At 43.4% G+C, this 6,349-nt stretch overlaps 1 non-coding gene across 1 annotated transcript; it reads left to right on the forward strand.

The window, feature by feature from the left end:
* The first annotated feature begins 1,546 nt into the window (after positions 1-1,546).
* Positions 1,547-1,688, forward strand: LOC148812376 (U4 spliceosomal RNA). The gene has a single exon (XR_016086348.1). It is a non-coding gene; the product is annotated as a U4 spliceosomal RNA (small nuclear RNA).
* Positions 1,689-6,349: the final 4,661 nt, after the last annotated feature.

Raw genomic sequence — 6,349 nt, forward strand, 5'->3', positions numbered from 1 at the left:
CAAATTATAATTACAGGCTTCAGACACGTTTTCATACAAAAGTGACCAAACACTCCCTAACTTTCAGGTCTGCTTGAACCTATAATAAAGAACAAGTCTGAAGCTTCCGTTCTCTGATGTTCTGTCTCTAAAGTCGGACGTGATGTTTCGCGGATGTACAGTGTGCCTTTTCTCTTGTCGTGTTCAAGATGAAACGCTGCATAAGCTCCTGACTGAGTGTTCTGTACTGCTCTGTTATTTCTTTCAGATTACCTAGGTGCTGTACAGATATAACTGAACTGCGTGGTATAATTTCCGGGTTGGGCACTAGCAGCACCTGCAAACCCATTAACTGACCTTGACGTGTTTTGAACACGCAACCTTCCAAGCTGGAGTCAGACGCGCTACCGTTGCGCCACGAAGTCACTGGCTAGACATGCTTTTAATTCATTCAAAGAGAAAAATCAGCGTCCCGGAAAAATATATATTTTTTTCATTCTCTCCTGTGTGGAGCGCCTCCGAGGGTCTCTTCTTCCCAGACCACAGATTATTCTTCCCGCCCGGCTCTCTCACAGAGACCAGACACACCGTCTCCACTAATGTGTTTACTACATCTATAGATCTGACCCCCTACAGCCCCGATATTCCTGGACAGGATATTTACCACCCTTTTATCGTGAACTTCTCAACTTGACCTCTCCCAGGAGAAGCACAATTAAAACAGAATCCTCTCTCCATTTAGCATTTATCAAATTGCGTGGATGCAGACATCACTCAGAATCACCTGTATGATTGTCCAGAATTCAAACTGGCTGTGCTTTAATGCTTTCAAAAATGTATAGGTGACTAGCTTCCTAACAGTTTTCAACAGCATTTGAAAAGGGCTGTCGATGCATTGGGCTTGAACCGACCCCGGCTGTCTTGGGGTCTGTCTTGGAAGACAGCTATGCCCGACACTACACACCACAGAGCCCCTCAGAACATCATACGATAATGCCACTGATATCGGAAGCTTTCTCCAGCATTTGTGCTGATTCCACATATCGCGAAGGAATCATGATATTGTTCAATACTGTCGCTAGACGTTCGAGTGGGTTTCAGGGCCAGGTGGACTGTTTCCTAGAGAGTCACGAACCGCAGTGGTATTGTATTGCAGTGAGACAACACAATGCCTGCTAGACTATTCATGCTATTCGTGCTAAATTCCACAGATTGTGTTTGTCCAGTCGTGTCAGTCATCCTGAAGCTACAGAAAGTCAGACGCAAATGTGCTGTAATATTTTCAGGAAGTTAGGATTTGTTTGTGCAAAATCCGAGAACATTGCTCTGTTATCTTATATCTTTGCTCTGTCATCATCATCAAGGCTCTGTCATCTACTACTGAAAATGAGCAGTGGATTTTTCAGAATGCCCTATGTATCCAAAGGATGTAAACTATGAAATAGTTTAACCTATATAAACCTAAAGCTATAAGGGGAAGACAAATGTGAAGCGTTACAGCAATGGCATATCATGAGATGATTAAACGCAATTTCCATAGGAGCCCCATGGTTGCCTGGCAACCGTCAGCTTTGCGCAGTGGCAGTATCGTCGCCTATGAGATTTAGCAGAGGCGCAGTTATTGCTAGTTGAAAACATTTCCCAATACCCCACTTCCTCTGATTTGAAATACAATCAGTGGGAGCAATTTTTGACAGTCTCGTGAGAGGCTGAGCAAGGTGTTTAAAGACAAATTTTGTCATTGTATCATCATAGCACAAAGAAGCGTGTTTTTGTCTTCTCAACAGAAATGTTCTTTAGCTCTTTCAGCGTTATGCAGGGAACAATGTCCGTCTAGATCACCTTTGAGTCAGTGCAAATGTTTGTGAGCTGTCAATTAAATTTTAATATTGGTTATACTGGTGTGCTGCTTGTCTGTGAAAAATTAATCTTCTGCTTCTTCATGCCGAATCATCTGCAAAGGTTGAGTTTATTCAATGTTTGCGCACAGCACTCCATCAGGAATATTTTGTCCTAGTTCAAAAAGGACTTACTGCACGCATTCACAAACCTCACAAACCGATTAAACCAGTTTGCTGGTTAAAAGATTTTATTAAATGTGAAAAAAGGTCTGATTGTGAAAAGGTCAAAATGTTAGTGAAAAAATCAGTAACATGAGGAAAAACAAACTGTGGGAGCCCCATGACTCCCCATGTCATGCTGTATTTCTCTCACATTCTACTGGGAGTGGTGCCGTCGCTTCTGGATAAAGACTCTCAGTAGTCATTCCAGACAGGTCAGGTATGACTGTGCTTTGCCACAAGAACCTCAGAGATTGTAAGCTGAGTAGTTTCAGATCACTATTTTATTAAAGGTTCAAGCAAACCTGAATACCTTTGCGAGAGACATTTCAGAATCCCAGTCAAATCCAGTATGATTGCTGGATCCTTCGAATTCGACTGAACTATAGCACAGATCTGCAGTCCACCATTAGAATACTGTGGGTGTGTTGTATAAGCCATACCGCCCAAAATAGTTCTAAAACAGGAGATGCATTCTCGTTTAGGAATGTGGTATAAAGTGAAATGGTCTGGGAAGAGTCCTACGTTTGAACAGTTCCAAATAGACGTAAAGGGGTATTTACGGACTCTTTCGAAATGTAAGAACAAGCTGTGCGGACCTTATCTTTATTTACCTTGTGTAATCGTTTTTCATAAAGTGTAATTGTATTATAGCATGTACCCCTGACGATTTTCTTGATATGTTATATGTGCTCTTGTTTGTATTTTATGTAGTTTTGTTGTTCAAATAAAACGTAAAAGACACAACTTTCCGGATGCGGCTGCTGTAAAAATAAAATGACATCAAGGGTGCTGTACGCAGAGGTCTGAAACCTGCTCCACAGAAGATCTTTATCCAGATGTGTTAAAGAAGTCGAGATCTCGCCATGGGAGGGGAAGCATCTCAGAAAAAGCAGGTGCAGTCGGTTCCACGGTCATAACGCCACCAAGTCGGGCGACAAGAGCAAAACCCAGCCGGCTTCCTCCGGGCAAGTAATGAGACAGAGCAACAGTGCACACTGGGTCGCGTGGCTGAGCGGTCTAAGGCGCTGGATTAAGGCTCCAGTCTCTTTTGGGGTGTGGGTTTGAATCCCACCGCTGCCAGGTGCTTCTGTTGAGGCCCCCTTTCAGCTGACTTCAGACGAAAGGGAGGGAGCTGCTTTTTGGCAGTCTCTCGAGAAACTAAGCAAAGTGTTTAAAGATACTTTCTCAGCTTGACATCAAGGCACAAAACAAAAACCTTCTTGCGTCCTCTCAACCCAAAAGCGCTTTGCCACTTTTTGCATTATGCAGGGAACGACGTCTGCCCAGATCACTTTTGTGTCAATGCAAATCGCAGTGTGCCCTCCATTTTAATGTTGGCTGTGCTGGCGTGCTGCTTCTGTCTGTGAAACTTGAATGTTCTGCTTCTTCACACCGAATCGTTGGCGGGGTTTGAGCTTGTTAAATCTTTGCGCATAGTGCTCCTTTGGAAGTACTTTGTCCAAGTTCAAAAGCGATCGTGGGATTTACTTCATGCGTTCAAAAAGCATGCCTCGCACGACAGATTTAAATGGGGAATGGAGCCTGCTTCTTGCTGTTTTTCCTGTGGTTGCAGTTACAAAGTTGATCGTGCTTTCACATTCTGTTAACAGTTATCACTGGCTGAGCTTTATCAGTTGGTTCGTAAAGGAATCTCTGCTTCGGTTCCAGAAAAGTCATCTGTAGTGTGTTTTTTTCCGTGCCCATGGCAGTCTTTTAAAGCTGGTAGTTTTGGCGGCGAAGTTAATTTTTTATCCTCTTTAAAAGAATAAGGACGGGCTGGGGCGAGCTCCATTTGCCACTCTTTCAGCTAACCGCCGAACTTGCGAACTGATTACACTGCAGAGCCACAGGCGCCTCGCTTTTCTCCATACTCTGGGTTAGGGTGAAAAAAAAAACTTTGCTGGTATAAGCTGGCCTGCTGGGAGTACCTCTTCTTCACTGATAAGCAAGATTTGTGTTTCATCTTTCGGAAGCTGTATAGATTTCTTTCAAAACAAGTTGTTCCAGAAAGGAAACGAACACTTGCATTCACCTGAATTAAAAGGCATGGGGTTTGCCCATAAGGATAAATTCTGTACAGTAAGACAAGAAGAAAGGCACCGCTGGGAATCGGACCCAGGATCTCCTGTTTACTAGACAGGCGCTTTAGCCAACTAAGCCACAGCGCCGGCAAAGTGCTGTCCTTTGACAGCCATTTGGACACGTCTCAACTGCTCTGAGACATCTGCGTTCAGTGTGCACCGAGCCTGCTCGCCTTGCAAGTTGCCTCATTTACATGCGATAGCTCCACCACTAAGAGAAAGGATGAGAAATGGCTTTTATCTGGCACTTTTCATGTCAGAGGATCTCAATCTGCTTTCCGTGTACAAGAGGATGTCCAACTCATGTAGCTAAAGACGTAGACGACAGTGCTCCGCTGAAATCTTGATCTCACAGCCCTCGGCATGACTCCGCTTTGTTCTGCTTTAGACAAAGTGGGGAAAAGACTTCTTTCATCACACGTTTTGCACTGTTTACAGTGTTTGCAGTGCTCTTTCTTAAATGAAAACCAGGAATCGGCACCATATGAGGTGAGACTAGATAATATTGGAACAAGTAGCCTCGCCATTCCATGCGTGACATGAGCAAAGTGTAATTCCTGTCTTTATAGTGTGCTTGTTAGAGACTTAGCTGGCACCCAGAGCGCTTTAAATCCGGGATTCAGCAGCCCAAGACAAGAGAGCTTCCTTTTATGTTTTTTGCGTGAAGGGGGGAAACCATGCGTGTGCTGCAAACGATCTTAGTATCGAAGTGCCGTCCCACATAACCGATCCGAACAATCTGCTTTACAGAGGAGCACTGCCGGAGCTTATCGTTGGCAAACTGAAGACCAGGCTGACCTCTTCTGTGACTCTTGAACACTGAATCTCAAGGTTGTGAATTCAAGCTCCATGCTGGCGGGAAGTTCCATAGGTAATGATCACATTTTCTTGCATGCTAATCAAAAGAAATATTAAGAAACTTTCCCGATACCAGTTTTTTCCAAAAGTAAAGGCACACGGCACATGTGTGCCACATCACGTCCGAGTTTAGTGACAACTACCTCAGAGATTGTAAGCTGGCACAAAACAAAGTTTCAGATCAGATCACTTTTTTTATCAAAGGTTCAAGCAAACCCGAATACTTTTGCAAGAGACTTTTCAGAATCCCAGTCAAATCCAGTACGATTGCTGGATCCTTCGAATTCGACTGAACTATAGTACAGATCTGCAGTCCACCATTAGAATACTGTGGGTGTGTTGTATAAGCCATACCGCCCAAAATAGTTCAAAAACAGGAGATGCATCCTTGTTTAGGAATGTGATATAAAGTGAAATAGTCTGGGAAGAGTCCTACGTTTGAACAGTTCAAAATAGACGTAAAGGGGTATTTACGGACTCTTTCGAAATGTAAGAACAAGTTCTGCGGACCTTTTCTTTATTTACCTTGTGTAATCGTTTTTCATAAAGTGTAATTGTATTATAGCATGTACCGCTGACGATGTTCTTGATACGTTATATGTGCTCTTGTTTGTATTGTATGTAGTTTTGTTGTTCAAATAAAACGTAAAAGACACAACTTTCCGGATGCGGCTGCTGTAAAGATAAAATGACATCAAGGGCGCTGTACGCAGAGGTGTGAAGCCTGTTTCACAGAAGAACTATATCCAGAGGTGTTAAAGAAGTCGAGATCTTGCCATGAGAGGGGAAGCATCTCAGAAAAAGCAGGTGCAGTTGGTTCCACGGTCATAACACCACTAAGTTGGGCGACAACAGCAAAAGCCACCCAGTTTCTTCCAGGCAGGTAAGGTGGCTGTGTGGTTTAAGGCTCTGTCTTAAAGCTTCAGTCTTTTCGGAGGTGTGGGTTCCAATCCCTTTGCTGCCTGGTGTTTTTGTGTTAAAACTACCTTCCTACTGTTTAGGAATCCAATGGGGGGCATGTGTTTTTTGATAAATGGAGCAAAAGCTATTTTATCAGCTTAACATCAAAGCAGGGAAAAAAATGATTCGTCTTCTCAACACAAATTCTCATTTCCACCTTCAGCAGGGATGTTTGTCTACCAAGATCACTTTTGAGTCAGTGCAAATCACAGTGTGCCCTCAATTATGATGTCGGTTGTGTTCCTTTTATCGTTCTGCGTCTTCAAGTCGAGTCGTCCTCAGAGGTAGAGCTGATAAAGTCTTTCTGCATAGCGCTCTATCAGAAATAACTTGTCCAAGTTCAAAAGAGATCGTGGGTTTTACTTCAAGCGATCACAAAGCATACCTCACATGTCAGATTTAAGTGGG

Source organism: Atractosteus spatula (genome assembly GCF_055471065.1).
Source record: "Atractosteus spatula isolate fAtrSpa1 chromosome 10 unlocalized genomic scaffold, fAtrSpa1.hap1 SUPER_10_unloc_3, whole genome shotgun sequence".
Classification (NCBI taxonomy): Eukaryota; Metazoa; Chordata; class Actinopteri; order Semionotiformes; family Lepisosteidae; genus Atractosteus; species Atractosteus spatula.